The sequence below is a fragment of the Aquarana catesbeiana genome, linkage group LG03 (assembly GCF_042186555.1).
Source record: "Aquarana catesbeiana isolate 2022-GZ linkage group LG03, ASM4218655v1, whole genome shotgun sequence".
NCBI lineage: Eukaryota > Metazoa > Chordata > Amphibia > Anura > Ranidae > Aquarana > Aquarana catesbeiana.
In genome coordinates this window covers 501,320,730-501,339,940 of record NC_133326.1, presented here as the reverse complement: position 1 = coordinate 501,339,940, position 19,211 = coordinate 501,320,730, and the positions used below count along the sequence as shown (strand labels likewise).

The window sequence follows — 19,211 nt, the reverse complement described above, 5'->3', positions numbered from 1 at the left end:
CCACGTGATCAGCTGTGTCCAATCACAGTCGATCATGAATGTAAACAGAAGTTGGTTATCAGTACTCCATTCCTCACGCTGACAGCATGAGGAGAGGAGAAGAGAGCCGATAACCGGCTTCTCTAAGGCTGGGTTCACACCATCACCGCATGCGGCTCTCAGCAGGGTTCCGGTGCATCCTGGTTCACCGTTTCAGGTCTGATTTCAGCCTGAATTTTTGGCTGAATTCGGACTTGAAACGGACCAAAAGGCACACAGGGCTCCGGTGCAAATTTGCACCGGAGCCGCAGCAGAGATATGTGAACCGGCTCCATAGAGAGCCGGTCAAAATCTCCTGCTATTGCGAATTGGATGCTGAGAACCCACATCCAATTCGCAATAGTGTTAACCCAGCTTGCTTTCACACTGAAAGCGCTGGCCTTTAGCAGTAAAGTGCTGCTTTTCGATCGCTAGGGGGGGGCACTTTTAACCGCAAAGAAGGCTTTTCAGGCGCTTCGAAAGCGCTGCCTATTCATTGCAATGGGCAGGGGTGTTTTGGGAGCGATGTATACAGCACCCCCAAACCGCCCCAAAGATGCTGCTTGCAGGACTTTTTCCAACGTCCCGCAAGCACTACGCCCGCGTGTGAAAGCACTCATTGCAGAGAATGGGAGGCAGTTTTCAGGTGCTTTACAGGTACTATTTCTATTGCTAAACTGCCTTAGTGTGAAAGAGGTCAAAAAGGGACATGTACACTAATAATATGATTATCAGTGCAGTCCCAACAGTACCCACCAGTGCTGCCAATCAGTGCCCATGAGTGGCTCCTCATCAGTGTCACCTATCAGTGTCGCCTACCTGTGCCGCCCATCAGCACCACCTATCAGTGCCCATCAGTGCTGCCAATCTGTGCCACCTATCAATGTCCATCAGTGCTGCCTATCGGTGCCACCTACCAGTGCCCATCAGTGCCACCTATCAGTGTAGCCTCATCAATGCCTTCATCCTTATCAGTGCCCACCAGTGCCGCCTCATCAGTGCAGACTATCAGTGTCCGTTAATGCTCATCAGTACCGCCTCATCAGTGCCCATCAGTGAAGGAGAAAAATTACCTGTTTGCAAAATTTTATAACAAACTATGAAAAAGTTATTTTTTTTCAAAATTTTCGGTTTTATTTGTTTATTTAGCAAAAAATGAAAAAACTCAGTGCTGATTAAATACAACCAAAATAAAAGCTCTATTTGTGTGGGTAGAGTGCTGCATGTCCGTGCAATTGTCATTCAAAGTGCGACAGCGCTGAAAGCTAAAAATTGGCCTGGGCGGGAAGGGTGTTAAAGTGCCCAGTAGGTAAGTAGTATGGGACCCTTTAGAAATCAGTGCTCCTTCTACTGACTGCAGGGTCCCAAGGGCCGCACCTCAAACACCAAAAAGCCACAGGTTGGGCACCAGGGCATTATACACTCTGAATGCAGACAGTTTGAACCCAGGGACAGCGGGTGCTGCCGCACCCTGATGCGGAGTTCTTCTGAATGAGCCCCGGGCACCCCCAGCCTCAAAATCCCCCCCTGGAATTCTAAAGTAACCCACAAGAATAAAAGTGGCAAACGCGCCATAAGCCAAGGCGCAGCCGCTGAATACGTATTCCGACCTCCCATCGCCGAACACCCTGAATAGCAACAAACAGGCCCTGCAAATGATTTCTTTTTTTTTAAACTTGGCGGGGGAAGTCACAGACGGGCACAAAAATAAGGTCAAGCCGGTGACATGGCCACACAGGGGGACAGGTAACCATATCCTCCCTGGCTATAAATAGGCAGGCTGTAGGTGACAGGTAGAGTGACAGCTGGGAGGTCACCCCACTAGGCCTCGCATTAACCCGTTCAGTACCAGGCTGCGGGGGGGGGGGGCAGCAGCAGGCCTTTGGCAGAGCACGAGTTAATGTGAATCAGCCTTTGTGAAGGGTTTGCTAACCTCCCCCCTCACTCCTCCTCCTCTTCTCTCTCCTCCTCCTCCTCCCCCTCTCTCCCTCCCTCCCTCCCCCCCCTTCCCAGCCTGAGAACAGCTCTCTCCCTGCATAGGGACCGGGCTGGGGAGGCAGAGGGAGCACAGACAGGCCGGGGATCGGGGGCCCACACCCCGAGGACCATGACTGATACAGGTAAGAGAAGGGGGGGGATCGGCGATCAGAGCAGATCTGGGGGTGTGTGTGTGATCGCCTGTACACCCCGGATTGTCCAGTGCTGGGATCACACATAGACATCATGGTGTGCACATCACAGACATGGCATGGAGCAGATCGGTGTCATGCATGCAGTGTTGTGACTCTGTAATTATGTGTGTCTACATAGCAATGTCAGGGGGTCCACGTGTGTCAGCACCCCTAGGGAGGTGTCAGGGGGGGCCCTGGGCCATTGGGGTATAAAGTTATGTCTGATGATCCGGGATGGATGGATGGATGGGGGGGGGGGGGCATTGCTTAGACTGGAGCAGACAGGGCAGCAGGCCTGGAGGTAGAAGGATCATGTATGGGGCACTTAAAGTGATCCTGCCAGGGGAGAAACATGGGAGCTGCCATTGCTGACTTGGATTTAAAGGTGCAGGATCTGCCACGCTGAGCCGTGATCTTCTACCTAGATTTGGAACAAGCATGCAACCAGTGAAGTCTGAACTCAGGTTAGTAACAGGAGCCGCACACTGAACCAACAATGGCAGCTCTCAGGTTTCAGCCCCCGCTTTAAGGGCCGCATTACTTTTGTTGCATCAGGACAACCACTCCTTTAAATGGGATGCCTAACACACGAAAGTACATGCGCTATTTTGTTTGGTAAAGTGACGCACTGCAATGTACAGTAGTGGTCTGCCATACGTTGTGGTGTACTGAACACTGCAGGGCGTTGGGGGCACCACATCATGCCAACAAATTTATAGTGGAACTTTATGGCATAAATTAAAAATGGGTGAACAGGCAGGATTTTTAATGCAGAAGAGACATGCTATGTTCTTTCTGCATTTAAAGTTCTTTGCCTGCCCGCCCATGTACAGTGAGCTTGCGTGAGTGCGCTCGCACCTCATTGTTCAAATTCGGCATTGCCGAGCTGACTGAACGCCTGCACATGCGTGTCATGTCATTTCAGCCCCACCAATGAAAGCAGCCAGCGATCGATACCCGGAAGCTGGGCGCCCAAAGATGTCAGCGGCTGGCGGGGAGCTCCAGGATGCCGCATAGCTGGACTGAAGGTGAATATAGTTCTGCTTTAGTCTGGGTTCACGCTATTGCGATGTGGGAACCAGTGCGATTCCAGTGCCAGATCCCGCATCGCATCTCCCTCGCAGGCAGTTCACACTGCTTTCTGCGAAGCGTTGCAGGTGTCAATACAATGTTAATTACACCCCCAGATCGGATCGCAGTGCAAACTGTGAATTCGGACAGGAATTGGATCACAATTGTTTACACCCATGCGATCCGATTCCAGCGTGGGAAAAAAAGGTTCCTGTAGCATTTTTGTGCAAATGCAATGCGAGTTCAGCCATATAAATTGTGTGGCTGAATCTGCATCGCACAGACAACGTATGTGATCTGCACAGCAATGCGGTGCGAATCGCATGCAATGTCTGTGTTTGCAGAAGTGTGAACTCAAGCTTAAAGGCTAAGTTCACCTTTAGGAACATCTTACATGTTCCACCTATATTAAGGGTGGAACATGTAACATGTTCCAGCTCCTGCCTCCTTTCCTCCAGAACCCCCACTCCCTGTGACAGCGGGTGGGGGATCTTATCCCCGCACTCGCTGTCGCAATTTAAAAACAGCCTAGCCATGCGCTTCTCCACCCACAGAGCCACGCCATTCATTCACAGAGTTTTGTGAATGAGCTACAAATACTGCCAGCCACCACAGTGGGCGCCTTGTAGCTCTCAATGAACTGCAAGGGCACCAGTGAGCTGGATCATGCCAGTGGCTTCTGGCCTTTTAGGAACTGCCTGCCAGTGTCTGAGGTAAGGGCAGACTGTACTGAGTCTGCAGCGTACTGGCATTGCACCCGTGATCTGCTGTTTGCAGGCTCCTGTGTAAAAAAAAAAAAAAATTTTTAAAAATGGCCATTTTTTTGACCTACAAAAAGATTTATTTATTTTAGAAAAGGTGAGCTTATCCTTTAATGCATGTACAGAGTGTTCAACCCCTTTACAACTGCCCAACACATATGTGCGGTGGGAAAAGAGTGGACTTTAATGCCCACATGCCACACATATGCGTCACTGGACAGCTGATGGTTTTTGTGCTGTCAGCACAAAGACCAAGCTGACCGTTCTTGGTTTGGGGTGCAGGTCGGTAGGCAGCAGGTGGCCCTGCATTGTACTTGATGTCTGCGAAGCGTCAGGGAATCGCTCACACGGTTTGGCAGGAGCATGCTGGAGTGAGGAATAAGGTAAGTATTAGGGTTTGTTTACAATTGTGGCTATTATTGGTGCCCCCCGCTGAAAAGCAATCTGCGGTGGAATGCTTTTCAGCGGGAGTTTGACAGGCGTAGAGGAGGCAAGATGTTTACTCCTCAAAATGACCCGTTGTGCCGCAACCATGTGCATTGCATGCAGTTGCAGGGCAGGAGTGGCACAGCCTCGTCTTTTGACATCCAAAATGCCACATAATAGCAAGGTGTCACGGTATGTGTACAGCTGCTGCATTTCTCTGTTTAGGTGGGTGCTCGGGGGGAGGGAGGGGGAGCTGGGCAGCCAAATCCCATGGCTCAAAAGCCTGCCTTTGCCACCTGTGTGAAGAAGCCCATACAGCGCACTCCTCTACCCCTAGACTTCAGCTTTGAAATTCTGCTAGTTCATATCTGTGTGTTGGATGAAAATTTTTAGTTTTTTTTTTTTTTTGATGCCTCAAAGCACAAAAAGGCCTATTAGTCTCAATGGAATGCTCTGCATCAGTTTTTTACAAACACAGGCTGCTAGCGTTCATAAAAACGTGTACAGAAAGGTGGGAATCGGGAGTAAAATAGCTCAGCACAGTCCACTTCACACCAGTGAAGTTAGAGCGAGAATGTCCTTCTGCTGTGTGGCACAATGGAATTGTATTGAGGTTGGCTGGGTCTGCTTTCTCGATATTCGGTTATGAGGAGATGCTGTTGGGCTGAGTTGGCCTGCTCTGATGACCAGTTGTGGGTGGATGTTGCTGTTCTGGATCACACAATGTCTGGTCATCTTTCAAGGAGTGCAGCTCTAACATTTGCCTGCTGGAGACTCTTGTCCAAACAGGACCCTAACATCTCATTTCTCCTTCCATCACTTTCTATGTACTTTGGTTAATGTTTAGAAAAGACCTAGCAGGTGGGAGGACCTGAGACCTCAGGTGCTGACACCTCACCACTACAGTCCCTGGGAAATATGAGAAGACTGTCAGTTTCTGGTGCCCAAACTGTGGCCTGAGGGCCTCATGCAGCCCTTTGGTGTTTTCAGCGTGGATGGGGAATCAATAGATTTCTCTCATTCAGTCCCTGAGGCCATAATAAACCTTCGTTTCTTATGGTCTTCAGTCTATGGCAGTCTTCTGTAGCATTACATACAATAAGTACTATATGGCGCCCTTTGATGACCTCAGGGGCCACATTTGAGGCTCCTTAAGCCTGGTGAACACTACTAGCAGGGCTGAACAAAAAAATTGTTGTGGCTCAGGAGGAGCCGCTGTACTAACTATTCAATGTTCTCTCTCTTCCCCCCCCCCCCCCCCCCCCCGCCAGCCCGCCAGCCAGCCCGCCAGAACACTCCGGTTGGGACCCAATCGGCAGACCTTTTTTTGGTCAAGCCCCTTCGACAGAAGCCGAATGGCCCGCTTCTGTTGGACCAGCTGCAGTACACACAGGCTAAATGTCAGACGGTTTCTATTAAACTGCACTTTGCCACCCGACATTCGACCCATGTGTATTAGGCTTTCACATTTTATAAGTTGACAACCACTGTTGTAGGTGGTTCGGCCTGCCAAGATTTACCTAATGCTGACCAGGCACTAGAAGAATTTTCTTAGAAAACATTTGTTTCAGGAACGTTCATTTGATTTTCTAAATGTTAGTGGGGTGAATTAAATTGGTTGTTTTTGACCGCAGTGACAAGAACATTTCTGGTAACAGGATGGAAGGTTTTTTATGTTTTTTTGTTAATTTTTTTTCCTTGAATGAAAGAATTTCTAGGTGTGTGTGTGTAAGTCCGTTCGTTCCAAAATCGAATGTTTAAAAGCAAGCCCCCCAGGACTATTATGCCATAATGTACTAGAATGCACAACATATTAGCAGATTATGGAAGACCTACCTTGCCAGGCTGCAATGTTGGTGCTCTTGCTTTTAAAGGAGCTTCCATCTTCTCCCAGTCATCAGGAATGGCCATGCTGTAAATGCACGCTAAGCTGCGCATGCGTGGCTCCATGTACACGAACACTGACAGGCAAGGAGAAGGGTTTTTAACAGAGAAGACAAAGGGGTCTTTTTTTAAGAGTGTGTGTGTTGTGTAGGCGCAGTGCACTGTTTTGGTACAATGCATTATGTTGTTTCCCTGTTTCTCTTCCCTTTTTGCTTAATTGAAGTGTCGCAAAATGACAATATGCGGTGCTAAACTTTGCACTGTGTAAAAATGCTATGCAGCACACCTCAACACACCTGTCCAATATGAAAAGAGCACATAGAAGACACTTGTGTACTAGGTGCCCCTACTATGCTGAGCCTGCAGCTCAACAAATATGATGTGAGGGAAGTTCTGTGTTTATTTCACAACACAAAAGGCAGTTAAATCATCAATGCTTGTGTCTGCTTTGTATGTTCTATCTATGGTAAGCAGCCTGTGGGTCTGGAATCAAAAGCCGACTGAAGATTTTATAACGTTCGCAGGCAGCTGTTGACTAACGTTTGCTCATTGTCGAGTGTATATGTGTGTGTGTGTGTGTGTGTATATATATATATATATATATATATATATATATATATATATATATATATATATATATATATATATATATATATATAGATATATATAGATATATATATATATATAGATATACACATTTATTTGTGTATGTGCTTAGCGATTGCCTCTGATCTGGGCATGTCATGGATGGACTTTGGTTCTTTAAAATAAGCGATCCCAATTGTGTGTGCTGTTTGAATTTGGTTGTTGCCCTGTCTTGTATTGAAATCGTCTTATGTCTGTGTAGTACTTGTGCCCGAATTCAGAGTTTTTAGATGATGGTAAAACATCCCTTAGTGTTGACATTGACTAAGAAGGCCCATTCACATCTATAGGTGAATTTAGCTCTGAGGGCCCCTTCGCTTCTATAGGTGAATTAGCTCTAATGAGGGCCCCTTCACTTCTATAGGTGAATTAGCTCTAATGAGGGCCCATTCACATCTCTAGTTTAATGGGCTCTAATGAGGGCCCATTCTCATTTCTAGGTTAATGGGCTCTAATGAGGGCCCCTTCACTTCTATAGGTGAATTAGCTCTAATGAGGGCCAATTCACTTCTATAGGTGAATTAGCTCTAATGAGGGCCCATTCACATCTCTAGTTTAATGGGCTCTAATGAGGGCCCATTCTCATTTCTAGGTTAATGGGCTCTAATGAGGGCCCATTCTCATCTATAGGTGAATTAGCTCTAATGAGGGCCCATTCACTTCTATGGGTGAATTAGCTCTAATGAGGGCCCATTCACTTCTATGGGTGAATTAGCTCTGAGGGCCCATTCTTATCTATAGGTGAATTAGCTCTAATGAGGCCCCATTCACATCTCTAGGTTAATGGGCTCTAATGAGGGCCCATTCACATCTCTAGGTTAATGGGCTCTAATGAGGGCCCATTCTCATCTCTAGGTAATGGGCTCTAATGAGGCCCCATTCACATCTCTAGGTTAATGGGCTCTAATGAGGGCCCATTCACATCTCTAGGTTAATGGGCTCTAATGAGGGCCCATTCACATCTCTAGGTTAATGGGCTCTAATGAGGGCCCATTCTCATCTCTAGGTAATGGGCTCTAATGAGGGCCCATTCTCATCTATAGGTTAATGGGCTCTAAAGTAACGGGCTAGGGGGAGCCCCGGTGATGTGGCGGGCTAGGGGGAGCCCCGGTGATGTGATGTGGCGGGCTAGGGGAAGCCCCGGTGATGTGATGTGGCGGGCTAGGGGAAGCCCCGGTGATGTGATGTGACGGGCTAGGGGGAACCCCGGTGATGTGATGGGCTAGGGGAAGCCCCGGTGATGCGATGTGATGGGCTAGGGGAAGCCCCGGTGATGCGATGTGATGGGCTAGGGAAGCCCCGGTGATGTGATGTGATGGGCTAGGGGAAGCCCCGGTGATGTGATGTGATGGGCTAGGGGAAGCCCCGGTGATGTGATGTGACGGGCTAGGGGAAGCCCCGGTGATGTGATGTGACGGGCTAGGGGGAGCCCCGTGATGTGATGTGACGGGCTAGGGGGAGCCCCGTGATGTGATGTGACGGGCTAGGGGGAGCCCCGTGATGTGATGTGACGGGCTAGGGGGAGCCCCGTGATGTGATGTGACGGGCTAGGGGGAGCCCCGTGATGTGATGTGACGGGCTAGGGGGAGCCCCGTGATGTGACGGGCTAGGGGGAGCCCCGTGATGTGACGGGCTAGGGGGAGCCCCGTGATGTGACGGGCTAGGGGGAGCCCCGTGATGTGATGTGACGGGCTAGGGGGAGCCCCGTGATGTGACGGGCTAGGGGGAGCCCCGTGATGTGACGGGCTAGGGGGAGCCCCGTGATGTGACGGGCTAGGGGGAGCCCCGTGATGTGACGGGCTAGGGGGAGCCCCGTGATGTGACGGGCTAGGGGGAGCCCCGTGATGTGACGGGCTAGGGGGAGCCCCGTGATGTGATGTGATGTGACGGGCTAGGGGGAGCCCCGTGATGTGATGTGACGGGCTAGGGGGAGCCCTGGTGATGTGATGTGACGGGCTAGGGGCAGCCCCGGTGATGTGATGTGGCGGGCTAGGGGGGAGTCCATGTGATGTGATGGGCTAGGGGGAGCCTCGGTGATGTGACGGGCTAGGGGAAGCCTCAGTGATGTGACGGGCTAGGGGGAGCCCTGGTGATGTGACGAGCTAGGGGGAGCCCCGGTGATGTGATGTGACGGGCTAGGGGGAGCCCCGGTGATGTGATGTGACGGGCTAGGGGGAGCCCCGGTGATGTGATGTGACGGGCTAGGGGGAGCCCCGGTGATGTGATGTGACGGGCTAGGGGGAGCCCCGGTGATGTGATGTGACGGGCTAGGGGGAGCCCCGGTGATGTGATGTGACGGGCTAGGGGGAGCCCCGTGATGTGACGGGCTAGGGGGAGCCCCGTGATGTGACGGGCTAGGGGGAGCCCCGTGATGTGACGGGCTAGGGGGAGCCCCGGTGATGTGATGTGACGGGCTAGGGGGAGCCCCGTGATGTGATGTGACGGGCTAGGGGGAGCCCCGGTGATGTGATGGGCTAGGGGAAGCCCCGGTGATGTGATGGGCTAGGGGAAGCCCCGGTGATGTGATGTGACGGGCTAGGGGGAGCCCCGGTGATGTGACGGGCTAGGGGGAGCCCCGGTGATGTGACGGGCTAGGGGGAGCCCCGGTGATGTGACGGGCTAGGGGGAGCCCCGGTGATGTGACGGGCTAGGGGGAGCCCCGGTGATGTGACGGGCTAGGGAGAGTCCCGGTGATGTGATGTGACGGGCTAGGGGGAGCCCTGGTGATGTGACGGGCTAGGGGAAGCCTCGGTGATGTGATGTGACGGGCTAGGGGGAGCCCCGGTGATGTGACGGGCTAGGGGGGGCCCTGGTGATGTGATGTGACGGGCTAGGGGGAGCCCTGGTGATGTGACGGGCTAGGGGAAGCCTCGGTGATGTGATGTGACGGGCTAGGGGGGGCCCCGGTGATGTGACGGGCTAGGGGGGGCCCCGGTGATGTGATGTGACGGGCTAGGGGGAGCCCCGGTGATGTGATGTGACGGGCTAGGGGGAGCCCCGGTGATGTGATGTGATGTGACGGGCTAGGGGGAGCCCCGGTGATGTGACGGGCTAGGGGGAGCCCCGGTGATGTGACGGGCTAGGGGGAGCCCCGGTGATGTGACGGGCTAGGGGGAGCCCCGGTGATGTGACGGGCTAGGGGGAGCCCCGGTGATGTGACGGGCTAGGGGGAGCCCCGGTGATGTGATGTGACGGGCTAGGGGGAGCCCCGGTGATGTGATGTGACGGGCTAGGGGGAGCCCCGGTGATGTGATGTGATGTGACGGGCTAGGGGGAGCCCCGGTGATGTGATGTGAAGGGCTAGGGGGAGCCCCGGTTATGTGATGTGAAGGGCTAGGGGGAGCCCCGGTTATGTGATGTGAAGGGCTAGGGGGAGCCCCGGTGATGTGATGTGAAGGGCTAGGGGGAGCCCCGGTGATGTGATGTGAAGGGCTAGGGGGAGCCCCGGTGATGTGATGTGAAGGGCTAGGGGGAGCCCCGGTGATGTGATGTGAAGGGCTAGGGGGAGCCCCGGTGATGTGATGTGAAGGGCTAGGGGGAGCCCCGGTGATGTGATGTGAAGGGCTAGGGGGAGCCCCGGTGATGTGATGTGAAGGGCTAGGGGGAGCCCCGGTGATGTGATGTGAAGGGCTAGGGGGAGCCCCGGTGATGTGATGTGAAGGGCTAGGGGGAGCCCCGGTGATGTGATGTGAAGGGCTAGGGGGAGCCCCGGTGATGTGATGTGAAGGGCTAGGGGGAGCCCCGGTGATGTGATGTGAAGGGCTAGGGGGAGCCCCGGTGATGTGATGTGAAGGGCTAGGGGGAGCCCCGGTGATTTGTCGGGCTAGGGGGAGCCACAGCAGGGACTTTTTAGTGATATAGCGGCTGGAGGATCCACAGCATGAACACACTAGTTGCTGGAGGGAGGAGTAGGGAGAGAGACAAGGACAAATTAGCGATGCAGCTACCAGCGCACATTAGAGAGATGGTTAGTAAAACCACTTTTGGAATAAAGTCGAAAAGGTACATACAGGTGGCTCTGAAAAAAAGGTTTTTATTTGGAATTGTTGAATTTGTCTTTTTCCAAGTGCTGGTCATGTGACCAAATAATAGTTTGTAGTTTTGTAACCTCATTGGAAGGAGGTGATCTCATTTCAGGCTGAGTCTGACTGGGAAGTTCTGCCTGAATGACATTCCTTTAAGCCACTTTGCTGAGATCATGTGATCAAATGCTGGCATTTGGCCATGTGACCAGCATTGTTGGGAAGTAGAATTCAAAGATTGCTGGGAGAAGTTAAAATATATATAAATCCTAACAAGAAACTTCTTCTATTTGAAAACATTTTTTGCACTACGGCACTGCATTATTTTAACTGATAATTGCGCGAACATACAACGCTGTACCCAAATAAAATGATGCCACAAATAGAGCATTGTTTTGGTGGTTATTGATCAGCACTGCATTTTTTTTTTTTTTTTTTTTTTTTGCGCTATAAACTAAAAATACTGCAAATTTTGAAAAAAGAATATATTTTTTACTTTCTGCTATAAAACATATCTATTAATTTCTTCATAAACTTAATATCAATGTCAATATGTATTCTGGAACGTATTTTTGGTAAAAAAAATCTCAAGCGTGTATTGATTGGTTTACCCAAACAAACTATGGTATATATTTATGGAATTTTTTTTTTTTTCTACTAGTAATAGGGGCGATCAGCGACTTATTGCGAGACTGCGATTTAAAAAAATTCTATAGGTTGCATGTTTTGAGTTACAGAGGAGGTCTAGGACTAGAATGATTGCTCTCGCTCTAGCGATCGTGGCGATAACTCGCATGTGTGGTTTGAACACCGTTTTTCATATGCTTCTGCATGCTAGCTCGTCGGGACGGGGCACGTTTAAAAAAAATATATATATTTTTTTTTTTCTTATTTATTTTACCTTTTTTTTTTTTTTTTTTTTAAAGAACAGTGTAAAAATAAAAAATGTCACTTTTATTCCTATTACAAGGAATGTAAACATTCCTTGTAATAGAAAAAAAAAAGCACAACAGGACCTCTTAAATATGAGATCTGGGGTCAAAAAGACCTCAGATCTCATATTTACACTAAAATGCAATTATTAAAAAAAAAAAAAAAAAAATGTAATTTGAAGAAGGGAAAAAAAAAAAAGTCTCTTAAAGAGCTATGGGCGGGCGGTGTCCATAAGTGTTTAAAGACTAAACCTTTTTCTGACACTAAAAATCCTGTACTTTTTTGCTTGAAAATTACTTAGAATATATATATATATATATATATATATATATATATATAATTTTGGCGGTTGTTGCAATATTTTATGTCACAGTGTATTTACGCAGCGGTCTTTTAAATGCTATTTTTTTAAATTAAAAGTACACTTTAATAAAAAAAAAAAAAAAGTGGCGATCCCTGATTATAGAATACGTTTTTGTATTTTGAAATACGGGGGGGGGGCATAGGGTCTCCTAGACTGTACTGGTGAATTCACTGCACTTGTAGTTGGTATACTTCCTCCAGCCTGCTGGGTCTGTACCCCCATTTGGACCTGGGTCTGGGATGTAAACAATGCAGGGAACTGATCTTTGCACCACAAATGTACTGATCACTGTTGCAATGCTCTGCAAAAATATTATAAATGTATATTTTGTATTTAACCAATGTGGGCGTTTATAAAATTTTTGCAAAAGGCAGATACCTTTTAGGAATCGAGTGATAGTAAGCACATCCAAGAATGCGTCCTGTGCAGTTAAAACATTTCCAACATACTGGAAGATTTCTGCACATTCGGTCTCCAATTATTTATTTTTGTTAAAGGATAAGGTCTATTGTACATCTGCCAGATGTGTTATCCAGCCGAGTCAGGTAAAGGGTTTAAGCTGATCCCAGTTGTATAATAATGAAGAAGAACGGCTCTCCCTGGAGTCCATAGACACTAGGAGAACATTAGAAGATACAGCAGGTTTATGGCCTCCAATCAGTCATAACAGCCATTGTCTAAAGATAAGTCAGTGGTGGTATTTTTCCGTCCGCCGGGAAGTATAGCATTTACGCGATCCTCTCCGGATAATGACCACTTGCTCTGGAAACGGCATATGCACTTAGAGGGAGAAAAACGTTGGAGCTGGGGATGGTTGAAGCAACAGCGGAAACAGCGATGTCATAAATTGATTGTCCAGCATGATCAATAAGAAAAAATCCGCAAGCAGCCATAATCTTAAACTGCTGATCTGACTTCATTACCAAGTAAAAAAAACAGTGATGCATCCTGATCTGCTCTATTATAGGTTACCAATGTTTTATTGTTAATATAATCCAGACGCAAAACCAGCCACAGTGCCTACTAAAGTCTCTGGGGATACCCATAGACACCCCAGTCTTTTGCCCTATTGAGTGAAGTTGGCAGGATTGAGCTAGTCATTGATGGCCCATTCATACCACAATGGAATGTGGTGTTTTGGCCTGTACACACAATCAGAAAATCGTAGGAAAAATACCGCTTTCAAAGCAATTGTATGATAATCTGATCGTTATTACACATTTTTCGAGCGCTGATCATGACAGTTCATGCTAAATTATCCGATGGGACAAACATGAAAACGTTTCTCGTACGATACCAGATTGTACGATTTTAGTTTAATCAGTACAATTCTCGTTCAAAAAGACAATACAAATACACTACAACACATGATATCACTTCTGAATTTTTATTCTGTTGTAAGAAAATTTTCATAACTTTTAGTAAACTCTTCGTTTTTGATATGAGACTAGCATGCAGAAAAAAAAAACAGGTGTTCATTCGTCCTGATGATCTTATTGTGTGTACCAGGCATTGCTATAACACATGTTACAATAACCTTACTGTTACTGCACTTCCTGGTATGTGATGGTGCCTAGGCATTCCTTTACCTACAGCCTCATAGCTGTATTTCTGCAGTGTGAGATCTAAGGCACTGATGCTTGTTACTGCTAGTGTCAGAATATCTAGAGTAACGTTTGGAGATGTCCCTACTGTTCTGCTTACTCACTTGAAGACCAGGCCTTTTCTGGTGCTTTTTGTTTACACGTATCAGTATTTTTTGCTTGAAAATTTCTTAGAACCCCAAATATATAAATATAAAAATGGTGGTTTTTCAAAAAATTTTTTGGGGAAATGCAAAAAAACACAATACATTAATGCAATATTTTGGTAAAACATGAGATGTTACACCGAGTAAATTGATCCCAAACATGTCATGCTTTAAAATTGTGCACACCTGTGCAACAGCGACAATCGGGGTGGAAAAAAATTAACCATTTTAAATCTGATTTATTTTTTATTTTTATCACATTTATTTTAATAAAATGCTTTTGGAGTAAAAATCTAAATCTAAAGATAGTTTTCTATTTAACATTCATTAATAATTTTGTTTATTCAGCATGAAATGGAGCTTGGTTACATAGCATGAGGCTGACCAAGATTTTCCATAGACTCCAATGTTAAATGTTACGGGAGCAGTGCCATGCCAAGCTGACCAAGGTCAACAAGGAGCCAATGAAAACCGGAAATGACGTCCGTGGCCACATCTGCTAAAGGAGGAAGTGAAAGTAGATATAGGCATGAATCAGGCAAGTGAACAGAAAAAATAAAAATAAAATTGCCAATTCATTTTAAGAATGCACATTAGTGCTGCATGGTGAGGAGTGATAAAAATGATAGAATAATCACTTTTGACTAGATATACTGTATATTTGTATCTTGTTATTGGGTGGAGGTCTTCTTTAATATAAACAATTGAGGTGACTAGCTATGAGAGAGGACACTTCATTTTGGCCTTGTGGAGTGAAACGTGATGTTCTGGGAGGTATTAGAAGCTAACAGGTGACCTATCCCACTTGGGCCACCTGAAACTGGAACATCATTTGGCCTTCAACTGAAAAGAATTGATCAGTTAGTAAATAAAACCTGTTTAACATTTATGAGATATGTTAAAGCGGAGTTCCACCCACATTTTTCACTCCTCACCATGCAGCACTAATGTGCATTCTTAATGAATTGGCAATTTTATTTTTATTTTTTCTGTTCACTTGCCTGATTCATGCCTATATCTAATTTCACTTCCTCCTTTAGCAGCTGTGGCCATGGACGTCATTTCTGGGTTTTCATTGGCTTCTTGTTGGCCTTGGTCAGCTTGGCATGGCACTGCTCCCGTAACATTTACCATTGGAGTCTATGGAAAATCTTGGTCAGCTTGGCATTGCAAGCTGACCAAGATTGCTCTGCGCATGTGCGAGATCGGCAGGTGCATGCTGGGTATCCAGCATGCACGAAATCCAGGAAGAAGAACACTATGGCTTCAGATGTCCACACTGGAGATGCCCGCGCTGTGCAGAAACTTCACAAAGTAAGAAAACAATGCTGCACAAATAGAAAACTTGACATAGTTTACAGCATGCCTTTGTTACATTGCACAAGGCATGAGTATTCTAGGGGTATTAAAAAAAAAAAAAAAAAAAAAAAAACTGCAAAAAAAGTTGGAATGTAAACCTGAAATATATATAAAGCATAGCCCTTTATAGCAGCCTTATCTTGGTAGTTAATGAGCAACTTTGCATATTACTGAAACCTGGGTAATTCAAACCGAGCTCATGAAGATCAGAGGGGAAACTGCTCATAAAACCATCAAGATATTTGGAGATCTTGCAGAAGTTGTATGTGAATCTTCATTCTCCCTGTAACAGTTGAGTTTCAGCTGCCCCATGCTATGTCTCAAGCCTCTACATTGATCCTGTAATATAATTAGACCTTGGGCCTAATGCATGTGGGTGTAAAAACCGCTGCCTTCAGATCTGTACAATGCATCGTTTTTTTACAGATTTCGATACAGCAGTATTGAATCATTATGAGGTTATGCTCAGTAATCTTCTGCTGGATCAAGCTTGAAAAGTTAAAGTGGAGAACTCCGTGGTTCAGTATATTTTTTTTTTTTTTTTCAAAATTTATATTTTCACACATGTAAAACGCATGTACATGCAGACCATTTTTCTACCCAGGAGCTTTCTGCCAGCAAGATCCGGGCGTAGGTATTTTATTACATCTGCGTGCATGAGCCCCCTAGACTGGTGACACACAGGGAACTCTGTCACTAACAATCCTGCTGATAATTTGTCTAAACTGCCAGGGGCAGGATCGCTAAGGAGCTTCCTGTTTGTACCTGTGGAATCGCTCCCTTTGTAGCTGAAGTAGCAAGACGTTGCTCCCATTGCTAGTGATGGAGATTAAGGGGCGTTTAGGCCAGTTGCAGTGTGACATCTTGCTGTATCTGGCTATAGAGGGAGCGGTTCCATAGGGACAGCTAGGTAGTCCTTTTTAGAGATCCAGCCACTGGCAATTTGTCGCTAGCAGAATAATTGCCCATGTGTCATTTAGCCTTAAGTCGGGTACACACTATTCCTTTTTTTTTTTTTTTCATCCAACCCTGCAAGGTTAGTTCAGCGATTTCCCCCAATGAGCTGTTGTGTTCTGACAGGGGGCCGGCCCCTCCGCCAGACCACTCCGATCAGCGCTCTCTGCCATTGGCTGAGAGCGCTGATCGGGAGTCGGTCGGATGCTGGTTTTCCAGCATGCACATCCAACAGAAGACTGCCAGGCTGACACACACGAGCCGGAAGTCAGATGTTTTGTGTTTTTTGGGGTTTTTTTTTTTTTGAACCGGCTGTTGTCTCCTGACATTTGGCCCATGTGTACCTGACTTTAGGAGACTGGAAGAAGCAGAGCCGTTTTTATTGCAGGAATTTAGTGCTACTTTAGAAAAGTTGTATCCCTACAAAAAAAGAAAAATGCTCTTGTTCCTTTTAAAGCCCGATAAACGGCATACTGCTTCTGCAGTGTAATTTGTCTCTCTGTTATAAAATACCTGGTTGATCCTGCCTGTTCCTGTGTCCCCCTATTTGAACTGACCCCGGTAATCATGGACGCTGATCTATGATACCGTGGTCAGTTTACAGCAAAATATACAGTGCAGTATCTGTGTTTTGTTTTTTTTTTTTTTGTTTAAATGATGCAGCTAAATACCTTATTTTACAGCACCGCTGTGCAGTCACGTGACCACCTGGTTGATGTCAGAGGGGAATTTCAGCCCCTCTCTCTAGTCCTTGCATCAGAGAAGGCGAGCACCAGGGCCCTCCTGTACCCTTTGTATTGTACTGTAATTGTGTTGTCCCCCCTATACATTGTAAAGCACTGCGTAAACTGTTGGCACTATATAAATCGCATATTATAATAATAATCAGGAGGCCACGTGAAGGTCTTGCTGTAACAGACAGAGGAGATTCCAGGATTTCTGATCAGTGACTTTACAACCGCTTTAATTACCCAATCTACTTGACCAATGTTAGTGGTGACTAGAGCTGCATGATTCTGGATAAAATGAGAATCAAAATTTTTTTTTTTGCTTAGACTAAAGATCACGATTCTCAGCATAACATCATCTTTCACATTTATACCAAAAAATTGGGCTAACTTTACTGTTTTTTTTTTTATCTCATTGAAGTGTATTTTTTCCCAAAAATTCCATTTGAAAGACCGCTGCACAAATACAGTGTGACATAAAATATTGCAACAACCACCATTTTATTCTCTAGGGTCTCTGCTAAAAAAAAAAAATATATATATATATATATATATATATATATATATATATATATATATATATATATATATATATATATATATATATATATATATATATATATATATATATATATATATATATATATATATAAATGTTTGGGGGTTAAGTAATTTTTTAGCAAACAATACTGATTTTAACTTGTAAGCAACAAGTGTCAGAAAAAGGCTTAGTCTTTAACCACTTGCCGAACGCCGATCTACATCCTTACTTTGAGGACGGATATCGTTTTAACCCCAGTATTTTCGTGTTTGGCTAGTGGTCGGTTACAAGATAAAAGTGGTCTCTGCGGCGGATTTGCCGCAAAATCACTTTTATCGGCGGCGGGGGAGGGGCCCCTCCCTTCTGCCGCACTCTGGTGCCCTCCACCGCTTACCGGAGCGGTCAGAGGAGGCGATTAGGTCCTCTTGGTGGCTGTGCATGGAGACGAGTGAGGGGAAGATGGCCCCCACCCTTCTCCATGACATGCAGGGCGGAAGTGACATCAAAATGTCACTTCCGCCCCAGGCTCTTAAAGGACCATTATTTAAAATCATTTTTTTAAATGACAATTTTTTTTTTTTTTTTTTTTTATTGCATTTTAGTGTAAAATATGAGATCTGAGGTCTTTTTGACCCCAGATCTCATATTTAAGAGGTCCTGTCATGCTTTTTTTTCTGTTACAAGGGATGTTTACATTCCTTGTAATAGGAATAAAAGTGACACAATTTTTTTTTTAAAACGGTGTAAGAATAAAAAACTAAAAGGTAAAATAAGAAAAAAAAAATTTAACCGCGCCCTGTCCTGCCGAGCTCGCATGCAGAAGCAAATGCATACGTGAGTAGGGCCCGCATATGAAAACTGTGTTCAAACTACACATGAGGTATCGCCGCTATCAGTAGAGCGAGAACAATAATTCTAGCCCTAGACCTCCTCTGTAACTCAAAACATGCAACCTGTAGAATTTTTTAATTGTTGTCTATGCAGATTTTTAAGGGTAAAAGTTTGTTGCCATTCCAAGAGCGGGTGCAATTTTGAAGCGTGACATTTTGGGTATCAATTTACTCGGCGTAATATTATCTTTCACAATATAAAAAAAAATTGGGCTAACTTTACTGTTGTCTTATTTTTTAATTAAAAAAAAAAGTGTTTTTTTTTCCCAAAAAAGTGCGCTTGTAAGACCGCTGTGCAAATACGGTGTGACAGAGTATTGCAACGACCGCCATTTTATTCTGTAGGGTGTTAGAAAAAAAAATGTATAATGTTTGAGGGTTCTAAGTAATTTTTTAGCAAAAAAACCTGTTTTTAACTTGTAAACAACACATCTAAAAAAAGAAGCCCGGTCCTTAAGTGGTTAAACTGCCCTTGTTTCGTCACATATGGCGACCCATCACATTTGGCTACCCGCTGGACTGCGTATGCGCGACACCGCCATATGCGTTCCAACACTGTGGCGATCTGCTCTTGCGCAGAATTTTGTGGCCACACCCCAGTCCAGGTTCAAGCCCCACCATCCAAGTGGACATAGATTATAATTATGCCGTGCCCGAAGCGTGGCGAGCGGCCCTGTGGCAAAGTGGTGTCTTC

At 46.2% G+C, this 19,211-nt stretch overlaps 1 protein-coding gene across 2 annotated transcripts in view; it reads left to right on the top strand.

The window, feature by feature from the left end:
* Nucleotides 1–1,984: 1,984 nt before the first annotated feature.
* NDST1 (N-deacetylase and N-sulfotransferase 1) overlaps nucleotides 1,985–19,211 on the top strand; it is a 201,015-nt gene continuing 183,788 nt past the window's right edge. The window contains exons 1-2 of one of the 2 annotated variants that reach the window (XM_073621097.1): nucleotides 1,997–2,138; nucleotides 3,115–3,217. The gene's annotated coding sequence lies outside the window, so the exon portion shown is untranslated. Of the gene's footprint in view, nucleotides 2,139–3,114; nucleotides 3,218–19,211 lie in introns of both variants that reach the window. The other variant, XM_073621096.1, reaches the window with a different exon arrangement.